The sequence below is a fragment of the Leptopilina boulardi genome, unplaced genomic scaffold (assembly GCF_019393585.1).
Source record: "Leptopilina boulardi isolate dan_hultmark-lab unplaced genomic scaffold, ZJU_Lbou_2.1 LbouV2_211, whole genome shotgun sequence".
Taxonomy (NCBI): domain Eukaryota; kingdom Metazoa; phylum Arthropoda; class Insecta; order Hymenoptera; family Figitidae; genus Leptopilina; species Leptopilina boulardi.
This window is the reverse complement of record NW_026137765.1, coordinates 640780-655208: the sequence shown is the minus strand read 5'-3', so window position 1 is coordinate 655208 and position 14429 is coordinate 640780. Positions and strand designations below refer to the sequence as shown.

Genomic DNA, 14429 nt, shown 5'->3' with positions numbered 1-14429 from the left:
ACCATTGCAGAATTAATAAATTCACCACTCCTTCTCCCTCTCTCTCCATATTAGCATATTCTCCATGTAAATTAATAATCAAGTTGTTCAAACTTGATATATATTATAAAACGAGAGGAAATTTCACGTAATTTAAAGCCATTTAGTATTAATTAATTAAGCATACAAATTTGTAAAAGGTCATTTTTAGAGCTCTACAAATATTCTAATGGAATAAAAATAAATTAATTCAAAAAAATTTTCTAATTATTAGTTTTAGTTAAAGGCGAATAAAAATTTATTTTCCACGAGTAACATTTTTTTCATCAGTTCAACTGAGAGGTAAAAGAATTTCTATTCTCAAAGAAAAATCACTTTTGCTTTTATTTTATCTGGGAAATGAGAGCTGACAAAAGCTGTGAGAAAGTTCTCTCATGCACATTCAAAATGAATCTAAGAAATGAATTTGAAGAAAATGCACAAGCGTCTCGTCGATTGCAAAGAGAATGTCATAGAATAAGGGCAAACGACGAAGTGGAAAATAGAAAAAAAAAATTTTATCATTTTATTGTCTCTCATGACTTTGATTCTGACCTAAAAATCGAAAATGCATTTTCTAATTAGAAAAAAAGAAATGTCATTTGAGGCATGTGTGAAAAACTTGTTTCAAAAAAAGTAAATTCAATATTAAACTTTTTTTTAAAAGACAAGTAGAAAGAAGACTAAATCTTTATTCCGTTTTTGTATACAATTTCAAACGAGGAAAAAATAATATAAAAAGTTTTTCACATTCCGTTTTACAATCTACTTATACACTTTCTTTTTATTATTTCAAAACAATAAATTTGTAAATATATAAACTATAAAGAAGAATTGTTCCAGTTAATTATAGTTGTTTTTTCAAAGTTAGACATTATTGGAGTTTTATGAAAGTTGGCACGAACCTCGCGGAAATGAGAGGAAATAAGTGAAATTGCATTCGTTTGAGAAAGCGCGCGTAAAGGCGAACGATGCTTTTTCTCATCCTTTTCGAGGTTTTGGTGTAAATTAACTAAGTTAAATATAAGTAGCATCGTTGAAACAAATATTGTTAGTCGATCTCTATATCTCATCAAAAACTCTATAATTAACGCCCTAGAAATTTCTATAAACAATTAAGAGAGAAAACTTAAACTAAATTTCAAAAACTTACTTCCCTCCTTGATGTTTTACCTCTAACAACGAATTTGAAACTTGTACCCTTATAACCTTCCGCATTTATCCTCATACCCTAGTTTTCAACCCTCACACACATCAATTTGCTTTATATCCATTCCCCTTCAGTTCCTGTCACCCTCTAGAATCATATAACCAGCAAACAGTCGAAAACTTCCCTCCTACAAAGTATTTTTCAACTTCCTCGTTCACTTTTTTTCCCATTCTTTTGAAAATACTCTCCCTCACAGGAAAACTCTTTTAAGGGAAGTCGCGCGCGGCTCTCTCACAGATTGCACAAAAATACCGAGTCACTCGATTTACCAAGTTAAGTGCACCATGGCTCAGCTGAATTCCTAAAATGTATGCGCATTCTTCAACATATTATCAAAAAAAAATTTTTTATTTATGCTTCAATGGAAAATTTCTTAATATAGTAATTCACTCTTCCCTACAAGAGTTCAAAATAAAAAAAAAATTATAAATCCAATAATTTATTACAATTTTTCCTATTAGAAATTAAATTACCCAATTTATATTTGAGTAAATATTATAAATTTAATATAAATTGATTGTATAGCAATATACTCAATATTTGTAATATATAATTAATTATATATTGAATTTTAATTAAATTTATACCCTCGGCAAAAAAAAAATCAATACAAATTAATTACAATCTCATATTTTCCATGTCAATAATGACACTGAAAACTCTACATTGAAAATATTTGTATTTTTGTAAAAATATTTTACATTATGATAATAACTTTTCAATAAGTTAAATCTTGAAATATCAAATTATTACTTTTTCGATCTATCAAATATTCAAAAACAATACAACTTGAAAAAAAGGAGAATTTTCTATTAAGGGAGATTTTTTGATGGATCGCTAATAACGATGTTTGACAAGAAATTGAAAATCCATCAATTCTTTTTTTTTTTTTTTTTGAAGCATCAACATCTATCAAAGGGATTTTTGTAAATTTTTTACAAAATCTATGGTAATGAAGAGCGAGTGGCAACTGGGAGAGATCTGGCGATAAACCCAATATCAGATCTCAATTGTACAAAACTAAACGAGGTGACTAAAAAAAATTCGATTAACTGATTCACTTTGTCAAGCACTGATTGACTGTCAAACTTGATTTTCGTAACGATTCAATGTCCCTTCCATACAAACGAACCAAATTTTAAATTTTTCAAATAAAATTAAATTTTCCTTTAAGTAATTTTTTACGCACCATTTTTTGAAACTTTTACTATAATAAAATCGATATGTTTCTCTCTCTTTATTACTAATGTTTATTTATTCGGAAATTTATTTTCACGTTTCCGAAACGTTATTAATCATATAATAATTTAATCTTTAAATTATCAAATTACTGAATTTTTCTTCATATCTATATATGTGAATTTCGCAAGTTAATCTAATCTTCATTTGCACAAATTACCATTTTTCATAATTTTCCGAATTTCATTTTCACATGAAAGTGGCATTTTTGAATTATCGCACGACATATAATAATTTCAGTAATAAAATTTTCATTTAACCTATATTTCATTTCAACGTAATGTAGGACACATATATAATCATCTTTTGTAAACCAAATTTTTCAAAAAAAAAAAAAAAAAAAAAACTAAAGTCAAATTACTTCAAAATAAATAATAAATAAATTTCATAATAAACATATTCAATATATGTATCAAAAATATTAAAGTCGGCAATATTTCAATTAAATGCCATTATAAAATTAATAAATAAAAATCTAGATTTTATATTTATTTATTTTATTTATACTGTCTATAAATGGTAATTGTGATTTACAGAAAAAAATCTGGACTCATTGTCACGTATCTTGATTTTATTTTAATAATTTTCAAATTTTAGCGCCATTATCTATAGTTTCGTGTTAAATAGTTGGCACACTCGTTCTATTGCCAATTCACAAGATTCCTAACCTAAAAATTCTATCTATTTTGAGTCCAAATTTTTTTTTGTATATAATTAACGAATTATCTGAAATGTTAAAAAAAATTCGACTCACCTGTTCTGTTGTTCGGCGACAGTGGAAGAAGTAAGATTTACTAAACGCTGACCGAGGCAACGGGGTTGCTCGCCCCGTCGCGGTGCTCACCGACCTTCGAACCGCTCAAAAACGGCTCGACCTTCTTCGTTATTCACCTTGGAACTGGACACCTCCGATCCACATCCGGTTTGCCCAACAGAACCTTTTTCCTTCGCCTTATGCATTCCAAAATTCTGAAAATTAAACAATCGAAATTTAATAAATTTATCAAACATAAACAGTAAAGAGAAATTTTTAGTAATATAAAAACAAAATTATGACAATCTTTTAAAGTACGGATTATTATTTACATATGTATAACTTTCTATATAATTGTAAAACTCTAGAATATAGTTTATCTTTATTTTTAAAGGTTATCTGTAACTAAAAATAAAACTATATTCCATAGTTTATCTTTAGTTAAAGGTTATATTACCTGTTAAGTAAAGAAAAACTAAAAGAGTTTTAAACTGACGTATAATGCCATCAACAGAGAATTTTCAAGAAATAAAATTTTTCCTTCCGTTCATTAAATCTTTCAAACTTGAATTTAAAAAAAAAAGAATAGAGGAAAATTCTGTTGGTGGATGTTTGCAGTTTCCTTAATTCAACATATAATAAGGTTAGGGTTCACTGTTCGTTGCCTTTTTCCTCACAAATGTGTGTTCCTCATCGCATCGTGAAAATTTGCACCAATGGAGAGATAATAGGCACGTATTTCAAGAGAGAATGAATCGATTTTTGCTTAAGGTACATATTTCTCTTGCATCCGAGAGAGAGGAAATTGGTATATATAGAATGGAGCTTTGTGTGTTAGAAAACGAGTCGATAGTTTGTCGGGGCTAAAGCATCTGATATCGCTAAATCCAGCGTTAACATAGATTGTAAACGAACTTTTTTTTCTCTCTCTTTCTTTCTTGTTGGCAGGTTGAGCACTTTTCTTTTCTCTCCTCAAGAAAAGAAAGCAAACAGTGAAAATGAGAAAATGAAGAGAAGATTGAGGTGACCTTCTTTTTAGAAAACACTAAACGATGTAACTTTTATCGGCGAGTTCTCGCGACTTACAAACTAAGCAACAGCTTCTTCGAAACAGAGAGAAAGAGAGAAGGAGAGACTTATTTAAACTTTGAAGATGAGGACTGGACGCATTTAAGTCTTAAGTTCTCAAACAAACTTGTAAACAACTGTAATATCAACTCACATTTTACTTTTAGTTTTACACACAGACACACATTAGCAAAGAAGAAGAGGAGAAAAATAAGGAAACGACATTAAAGAAAAAAGTTAATCATTTTCAAGTGTGAATGAAAAAATAAACATAGTTTTTTTTAAACGAAAAATTCTCGCGAAAATAAATGATATGTTTTTGTTTTAAAGTGGCAGCAGTGTTAATTTTCACACAAAAAAAGAAAACCATTATTTTGAAATTTAATATCATGAAACACACTTTCTTCATTAATCATCGTCAAGAAGAGATGCGAGATGAGATCAGGTCATCTTATTGACGTTTTGGTAGCTAGGTATAAGGAATTACTTTTGAGGTCATGTTCCGCTACCTTCCTTCAAAATGTCTATTCTACTTCCGGTAACAAAACCTGACACTATACATCTTCCCTTTCATTCTGCTTCCTCATCTCTATATTGCGCTTTCGCCTCGCATTAACCAAAACTCAATCACTAAAATCACTTTTGATTCCATTAGACAATTTCTCTGTTTTTCTAACAAAATAGAATATTTGCGAACAAGAAATGAAACACTATTACTTTCATTGAAAATATTTAGCCAAAATTAAAAATCAAATCTTTACGGAATAAAAGAAAAAGTCATAAATTACTATTAACTCCAATTAAATATAATAAACTAATTCTATACAAAGATAAACTTTCATAAAGTCAGACTTATTTATTCATCTCTTTTTATATCTAAATATATACACAGCGAATATTCAAGAAATAGTCGTTTATGTACCATTGCAAAAAGATTAACCTATTTTTCTTTCATGTTCTTTTGAAAATCATCATTTTCTCTTTTTCATGTAAGCCTCTATTTTCAATGGCTACAAATCTATATAGAAATTTCCTCTGGATATCTATGTCTATATAATCTGATGCTGACTAATGAAACATAGTAAAGAAAAGAAACCTTATATAAAAATATAAGATATTTCTTTATATGTAGAGAAATAATCTATAATACCTATTTCAATTACTGAATTAATTATAAATAATTATACTGTTGTTAACAAAAAATAGTTATGTACCTACATTGTTGCATTACCTATTTAAGTATACTCGGTTGTTTCAAAATTAAACCAAAATTGTTAATATCGAACAAACAGTTTGTGTTTACTTTGAAAACAATTTTATTCTTCAACGCATATGCAACACAATTAACGTCCATTGTAAATTTTATTATATATACTTGTTAAAATTTGAATTTGTTTAGCAAAAACCGTGTACCTATATAATATAAAATCAACAACCTGTATTACAGTGGAAATAAACTGACTTGTAATGGAGAGTAAACAAAATTTGTTGGCTCTATATTAACGATCCATTTTCCCTAACAATACACCTCTTTTTCTCTCTATATATTCGCATAGAAAACTAAATTTTTACATGATATTTCAATCGTTAAATTTCGCATAGAGAAATTTTACTATTTCTTCCTTAACAAAAAAAAATCACATCACGCTTAACGAGAATGACAGAAAAAAAACATTTAGGAGGGTTACGGAAAAACCTTATGCTTCTCAGAAATAGCCAAAAAGAAAAAAATGTTACCCATGAGGATGAGAAAAAAGAACAAGAAAACGGCAACTACCAGAACAGAAGAAAAGTAGATTAACGGTGACAAATCAGAGAGGGTGGATAAGACATTTGCCAATATTCCCGCAGTGATTTTCCGCTATATAAAGTAGAATGCATTGTTTCTTTATTTGTCATTATCTTAAAGGAAACAAAAAATAAATAAACGTCAAGTTTTCATATTTTTGTTTCATCATAAAAACTATACGAATAAAATCGATATCCATGAAATCGAATATTCGCTAGTAGGAATTCACAGTTTGATTTCTTAGATTTGATTCGGTTTTTATTTCAATGCTATACGGATGCTTGGTGCCGGAAAGCAAAAAAAGAAAAGAAGAAAAAAAGAACTAAGGGTATTCTTTTCCAGACAGAAATAAAGAGAAAAGGGAGACTCGGGTAAGAGCAGATTTAGTATTGTGCGGGGTAAACTGGTGGCCAATGCTCCCTCTTCTGGTCCCTCACACTATGAAATCAATATATTGGTCGTCGGTTTACTCGAACTCTCTTTTCCGCAATGGCGGTATATTTTATGATATCGGATGTACACAACATTTTTACATCGATGGACACTAAAAGAAAAACATTTGAAGAATGGCTGAAAAAAATATATTTTAAATAAAATCTCTACAACAAAAAAATAAAGTATACAAAACACTTTATGAAAAATATTTTTTTTTTTCCTTCAGTCTCATCTAGACAAAAAATCAAACAAACGAAACTTCGATAAATTGAAACTTGATCCACTAGTCAAAAAATTGAAACTATTATATTCAAATAATAAAATCCACTGGCAATCAATTCAGAAACAGAAGATTCTCTTTACCAAATTTTCACCAAAAAGAATAGATTCCTAATGATTAATTCCACTAATATAAAACTTTATCGCCATTGGAAAAAATATTATTGAATCAAGAAAATTAGTTGTATATGATACAGACAAGTACATGATTTTATGGAATCAATGCTACCTTTTTTTCAGTGTATTTTTGCAAACTATGTTCATTTCACAAGCAGAGTACGATTCCAGACATCATCATCAATATATATAGTCTATGGGAGTATATATATCCATGGCTTCCGGTGGTTTTAAGGCTTTCGATTAACATTCGGAAGCATGAAACATTAAACTGGTCCATTCATCATGGAGACTAGTTTCCTGAAAGCTGGATCAAGGGCGAATCACATTTGTGTGTGCGCGCCGTACTAAGCGATTTCAGTAGGGCTTTTGAAATGAATCGCATTATCGGAACTGAACCGAACCGAGGACAGAACGTATACCATTGAGCGATTTCTGGACTACTATATAGCAATACCCCTAATGCTCTATCAGGAATATGCAGATACAACCAATGAATTCTACTAGGGTGCAGTGGCCGCAATTGCAGATGCTTCACGCACGATGCTGCATATTATCATTTACCAATGGTACATACGTCCATTTGGTATTCACTATTCAAGAAATTCTCTTAACACAAATCACGAGGTATTCCAAATGTGTATAACACATCTTCTCTAAAGGATAGAACTATAAAAAAAAGTAGAACAAATGTATCTCCTTTCTTTTCAAAAATATTTCAACAACAAATAATTTGGCCAAATACATACTCCATTTCTTTAAGAATTTAAAGAATTCGTAATTTTAACACGAATTAGCAATTACTGAATATCGAAAACAGATACAATATATAAACATAATTTACAGTGGTTTACGTTAGTATTTGATATCAAATTTCTAGGAGATATTATACGGTATACAATCCAGATTAAAGGTGACACTGCATTTATCGTACCATTCACATTACCATTCACCATTACGTCATATACAATCTAGATGGTAGTAAACGGATACAGTACCATAATAAACTAAAATCTAGATCGCAAACGTCTATAAATCCATCACTATTTATAACAAATTTTATACCTCTGTTTACAAAGTTCAATTAACCTCAAACAACTTTCTTTTTGATATATCTACTTTCTTTTAATAGCACTAGAAAAAAAATGTTTACCGTAAATTATTCATCAAATAAGTTTTCTTACAGGAAACTATACATATATTCTTGCACGGATCACTTAACTTATAGTTTGCCAAGCTATAACTCGTTCTTCGCTTCCGATATATATATATATATATATATATATATATATATATATATATATATATATATATACGTGTGTTGCACACCAACACAGGGATTCGCATATAGTCTACTGGATTTGACAAAGCGTACGATCCAATTTCGAGACACCCTCTAAATCCCCGAGGCTCAACGGTGAATCGTCGATTAAACCAAACCGACGGAAAGGAGGAGAACGATACGGGGGAGGGAAAGAGAAAATGAAAAAAAAAGAAAACAAAAAAAAAGCAATACCTACAGCTAGACATTATTCACCGAACCAAACTGGCCTCCAGTGTACTAGTGCTTGAGCAATTTGTAAACCGCGCAGCAGTGAAATTTCAAAATCGTTTCCAATTGTTCTTTAAAAGTCAAACGAAAAATCATTTACAAAAACAAAAAACACCATTATTATAAGAAAAAAAGAAATTTTTTGTTATTTTTCATTAAGATTTTAACACAAAACTTTTCTTTCTCTCCCTCTCTTTTTAAAATAGAGAAACTTGACTTGAGAGAAAATCTCCTGAATGCTAAATGTAGTATGCGACCCACAGGCGCTATCCAACTAATGGTTGGCTTTGCCGGCCGAAAGCTCGGCATTTACATAATAATCGTCTAACTGTCGGTGCAAATTGGCATTTGATTCCCAATGGTCTACTCCCAAAGATTATTTTCAACGAAAAATATGGATTGCTACTTCTTAAAAAGAGTAAACTTTCGATAATTTAGAAAAAAAAATAACGACCACAATTTATAAAAACATTCTAATAAATATCCTGTTTCTAAAATATTTATAAATCCTTATAATTTACATATATTTCTTTAATTTAGATTATACTAATACCAAAATAATAATGGAAACTCCTACAGTAACAGAACTTAATAAATGTTAAAATTAATGCAACGAAACTTTCGCTGCAATTACTAAAATGAATATATAATACATTCCTGTTTAAAATTCCTTTCTAGCTATTTTAGCTTAATTAGAATTCTCGTGAAGTGTACAAATAGTTTATAGCCATAAAAACAGTTTACCCTAATGAGCATTACACAGGAATTCAAAATACAATTTTAAAAATATGAATTAAACGAAATTTTGTCAAAGATTAATGAATCGAAGGGGGATTTCGAAGTTTATTACAGATTCTAACCTAAATTTTCAGTTATATTAACTATCACAGGTGTGTCTCCATGGATTTTCATGGCAAATATTTGCTTTTCCTTGTCGACAGCTGGAAACCTAAAGCGATCGTTAATTTTCCCCAAAGTTTTCATGTAAATAAGAAGGGGTGTTATAAGACTCGTTCGCAACATATTCTAGCCGCAAATTTTAGAAGCCAAGTGGCTCCTTGGACGATAGTTGCGGCTTGACCTCACGTTGTGGATTAGGGACGAGAGAGAACAACTTCCACTTACAAAACTTTATCTTCCCCCCTCCCTCTATCTTTGTTGCGGCAACGCTAACAAATTGTCAACATACTTTAAATTCAACATATTCGTAAAGTAACAAAAACTTCCAAACAAGGAGAAAAATGAATTGTTGTAAACCTGAAACTAACAAATTTTGTTTGGTCACTATAACAAATCTTTATTGTTACAACAAAATTTTATTGTTTCTTACAAAAATACAGATTTGTTAAAACGACCTAAAAAAATGTATTAGATCCAGAGGTTTAGTAAGTATAATTCATTTTTCACCATGTAAATTATTTAACTTTGAAAGTAATATTTTAATGTAAATAATCTCCCAATTATGAGCAAATGAATATGAATTTTCCGTAAACCGCACGAAACTTGAAGTGCATACATAAAACGATATTATTATAAACTCAAATCAGAATAAAATACACATATTGATTTTTCCGAAAGAAAAATATGAAGTAATAATTTAAATTTTCTATATACAGCGAAATATTCACTTTTTCTTTTTTTAACAAGAGATTGTTACTGATTCCTGCAAATATTACGGATCACAACATGAAAGCAAAAGCAATGTTGAGAGAATGTTTGCATAAATTGGAAAAGCGACCTCAGAGCCATAACTACGAGTTCTACTGTTATGTATATTGTTACGTTCCCTCTCACTCAGTTGTTATTGATTCTCGTGAATGCAGAATCACACACACACACACACACAGCCAAGTACTATTATACATATATCAAATAAATGCAATGTGGCGTTAAATTTTCAAACAGAAGTAATTTTCGAAGAAAATTTTCATGTATAACTATATACTGCTTAAGACATCTGGTTTCTCACTTTTTCACACACCGTACCTCTAATGGATTTTGCAATTAGCCATTATTCATAAACTTTTAAACCCATTTTTATCATCCCTTGCACATAAAAATTTCTTTCTTTTCTTCACCCTCTCTCCTATTATATAAGGGAAAAATTATTATATAGGTTCCTTTTTACCTAACTTTTTCCCCCTATATATGTATATTGTATATTAAACTTTACTGAACTGGAAAAAAAGGAACCGATGAAACTGACAGTAGAAAAAAGGAAGTTCCGCTATAATATTCTGTTTTTTTTTATAACTAAAAGTGAAGAGTATTGTTTATGAAAGATTTTTTGTATTTTTTCTATTACACTGAAAAAAAAATTTATTTGATTCAAATACCGGTGTATTTGGTTATTATCAAATAAATATTTACTTGAATCAAATATTTCTTATTTGAATCAAATATATAGTATTTGAATCAAATATTTCAGTATTTGAAGCAAATACCATTTATTTGATTCAAATAAGAAATATTTGATTCAAGTAAATATTTATTTGATAATAACCAAATACACCGGTATTTGAATCAAATAAATTTTTTTTTCAGTGTAGATTTATTTATTTCCACGTATATATACTTTGACAAAAAATATTATATTTATTCTTTATTTGATACTTTTATCTACAATATTTGTTCGTGATATTGTATATCAATATGTTTTGTTAAAAATAATTGTAAATTTTTCGAAATATGATTCCGTATTTGTTTTATAAAAAGATACTTTATTAAATGCAATGAAAAAAAAATTATTTGTTTCAAATAATCGGTTACTTGACTATTATGAAATAAATATTTATTTTTTTTAACAAATATAATTATTATTTAAGTCAATTAAATGATATTTATTTTTTAGGTATAAAAAGAAACACGAAATTTGAAAACAGAAATAGTATAGAAATATAAGAAATTTTAATTTAGGTCAAAATGTTCATTTCTAGTGGAAGAAAAGTAACCAGGCGATTACTTTCTACAACCGTAACATTTACACACACACACACACACACAGTATATGAAAATCATTTCATTTTGAAGCTTGTTCTTAATCCGAGTAGACGCGAGAATGAATTTACAGCACTATTGCAATCACAATTACAGAAGGAAGTATAGCAAAACTACATGAGCGTTACTAACGTTTTCCAACCACGATATATATTCGAAGCGAAAGGACAAAAGGTAGGAAGCTGAGTGGCTAGAAACAACAAGAGCCAGAGACAAATAATCTTAGCTAATCCAACAAAGCATCCGAAAGAAAATTAAATTAACAAAAAAAAAAATACACAAGATTAATTAGAAATTATTTCCGGTTTATTTGACACAAATAAAAATTAAATATTTTATTTGATAATAGATGAATCAAATAAATTTATTTTTTCACTAAATTACTTCAATATCAGATTTATATTCTACAAATAAAAAGAAACTGATATGGATTTTCGTTGAGCTGTCGAAAAATAACGAGTCGTGGAATGATCGTTTTTGATTTATATCGAGTGCATCGTATTCAATTTTATGATTCATGGCCTTATGTTATAATGGTTCTGAAAGAGGGAGGAAAGGTGTTCAAGTGAAACATACATATATGTGAATGCAAAGTTTTCATTTCACAATATATGGGATAACATCAGAGACGATCCGAAATACCTATGTATATATATATATATATATATATATATAGTTGCCCAAGGTGCGCAATATGACAGATATTGATGCCATACATTTATAATAATTTATCTTTCGCTAGTATTAAAATTTTTGTTATCTTTAAAAAATCGATAACTTAGAAAATAAAGAATAGCTAGAGAATAAAAAAAAATCATCTACAAGTGCAAAGGTGAAAAATTTTTCTCTGAAAATATTTTTCATTATTTTAACTATAAATATCTATATATAGTGCTAGTGCTCTAAATAATAAATTACCTTCTTAATTAAGATTTTTCATTACGATGTTAATAAGATTTTTATATAAATAATTAATAATCTCTTAATTTTCGTTTTTTAAAACAAGCTACACTAATTTCTACATTATAAAATATATATAAAAAGTATAGTTGCACGCACTGAAATAAATTTCCTTAAGTAGATAAAGTCAGAGTTATAGTGTTCGTGTGATAAGAATAAATGCCATTGGTATAACAACAAAATACAAGTATAGAGAGAGAGAGAGATATAAAGTACAGAGAAAACAAGGAGATCTAAGTTCTCGAGAAAGATAACAGGGGAGTGAAGAACTACTGTCCAGTAGAGGAGATCGATTATATAGTCAGACACAAACGTCACACGATATGGGGAACCTTATTTAATCGGCATTTTAAATATTTTCCCTCAAAAAAAAAACTACAAAAGGAAAACAATAATTATTATTTAATTTAAACTAAATAACAATTGGTATACAAAAGTTCCTAATTATTTTTTATTTTTAAAAAATGAACCAATAGATATAATTATTTTCTTTCGTTTTTTTTTTAACTTTGCAAAATTAGAGTATTTTTAATACCTGATATTTGTCTTTTATGGGGATTTAGGATTCAAAATTGAGAGGGAGAAGATGAGCGAGATTTAAGAAAACTTTTTCGAAATCGATGTATTCACGCATTAAACCTTTAAGTAATGTTGCAAGTTTCAATTTACATTTCCAATAACTTGGTTTCTACCCCCCCCCCCCCTCTCTCTCTTTTCCTCTCTGAGAGATTTGTGTAAAGTTATATAAGTGTGTATCGTCGGCAACGTCCATTGGACCATTGCCAACTCCCATGTTCGATGATTTCGTATTAAAGTTTCAATGTAGTTTTACGCGATATTACTTGCTGTGTAAGGTCGTGTGCAGAAAGTGAGAGAGAGTGAGAGAGAAACGAGAGGAAAGAAAAAAAGAAGAGCTGACGAACCAAAAGAAGAAAAATATGAGGAAAAAGCTAATAGACTAGACAAGAAGCCTCTTGCATATTTTTATTTGACACAATAGATGGCCCCAGTCTTTTATTCGTTGCTCTTTCTGCCCTTACAAGAAGAGAAAGAGAGAGTATACCTTCAGTCTGTGTGAGTCGACAAAAATGTAATAACCAAGAAGCAGAAGGCACTACATTAAAATGAATATTTCAAAACTCTTTTCAAAAAAAAGAGAGAGAGAAAAAGAAGAATAAGCTATCGCGTGTAAATTTTAAATATTTTTGAAACTTAATAATTGAAATTTTACATAAGGAAACTTTTATAAAATGGCCAAATTCTAAAATCTTTATGTAGTTCATTAATTTTTAAGAATATGTTTTAATAACTTTTTTTAAATTTTATGTAAAAATTTTAATACATTCGAAAACGAATTAATAATTCATTAATAAAGAACCCAATTTGAAATTAATCTTAGTAAGTAATATTTAAGAATTATTAAATATTAACAAGTAATACTTTTATAATAAATTAATTATCTTTTAATTGTAATTTACTGCGTTAATTATTAGTATTTATATACAGTTAAATTTTCATGAAATAATAAACGTTTTCTAATGCATTCATTTTTTAAATTGAAAATTAATAAAAACAAACTAATATAAATAATATAATTAGTAATTATTAATAAGACCGAATTAGCCGCTACTTTCTAGCAGTAATTTATTTAATTTATTCATTCCGCCATTAAAAAAATAAATAATTTCAATCTTCAAAAATTTCACATAATATTTATATCTAAAATTCATACCTCAAAAGTATTTTGACTATATCTTTTCAGAATTATTTAATAAAAGTCGCGGCTAATTTCAGTTTAATTAAAATATAAATATTATATTTAAAAAAAAAAACAAAACTCACTGTTTTCGAAGTCCAAGAAAAGAGATCCAATTCGTATATTTAATCCTTCAGGTTGAACAAAAAACAAAACACTATCGAATCACTGGTCAACACTCGGAATCACTGTAATAATAGAAATACATTTGTGAAAGATCTATATTGAAATAATTCACATTTACTATAATCGTTT

At 28.6% G+C, this 14429-nt stretch overlaps 1 protein-coding gene across 6 annotated transcripts in view; it reads right to left on the bottom strand.

Annotated features, from left to right (window-relative positions):
- Positions 1 to 14429, bottom strand: part of LOC127278814 (inactive rhomboid protein 1) — a 174160-nt gene that overhangs the window by 154709 nt on the left and 5022 nt on the right. For all 6 annotated transcript variants that reach the window (XM_051300715.1, XM_051300716.1, XM_051300714.1 and 3 more), the window contains 2 exons: positions 14261 to 14362; positions 3222 to 3436 (listed from right to left, as the gene is read on the bottom strand). The gene's annotated coding sequence lies outside the window, so the exon portion shown is untranslated. The remainder of the gene's footprint in view (positions 1 to 3221; positions 3437 to 14260; positions 14363 to 14429) is intronic.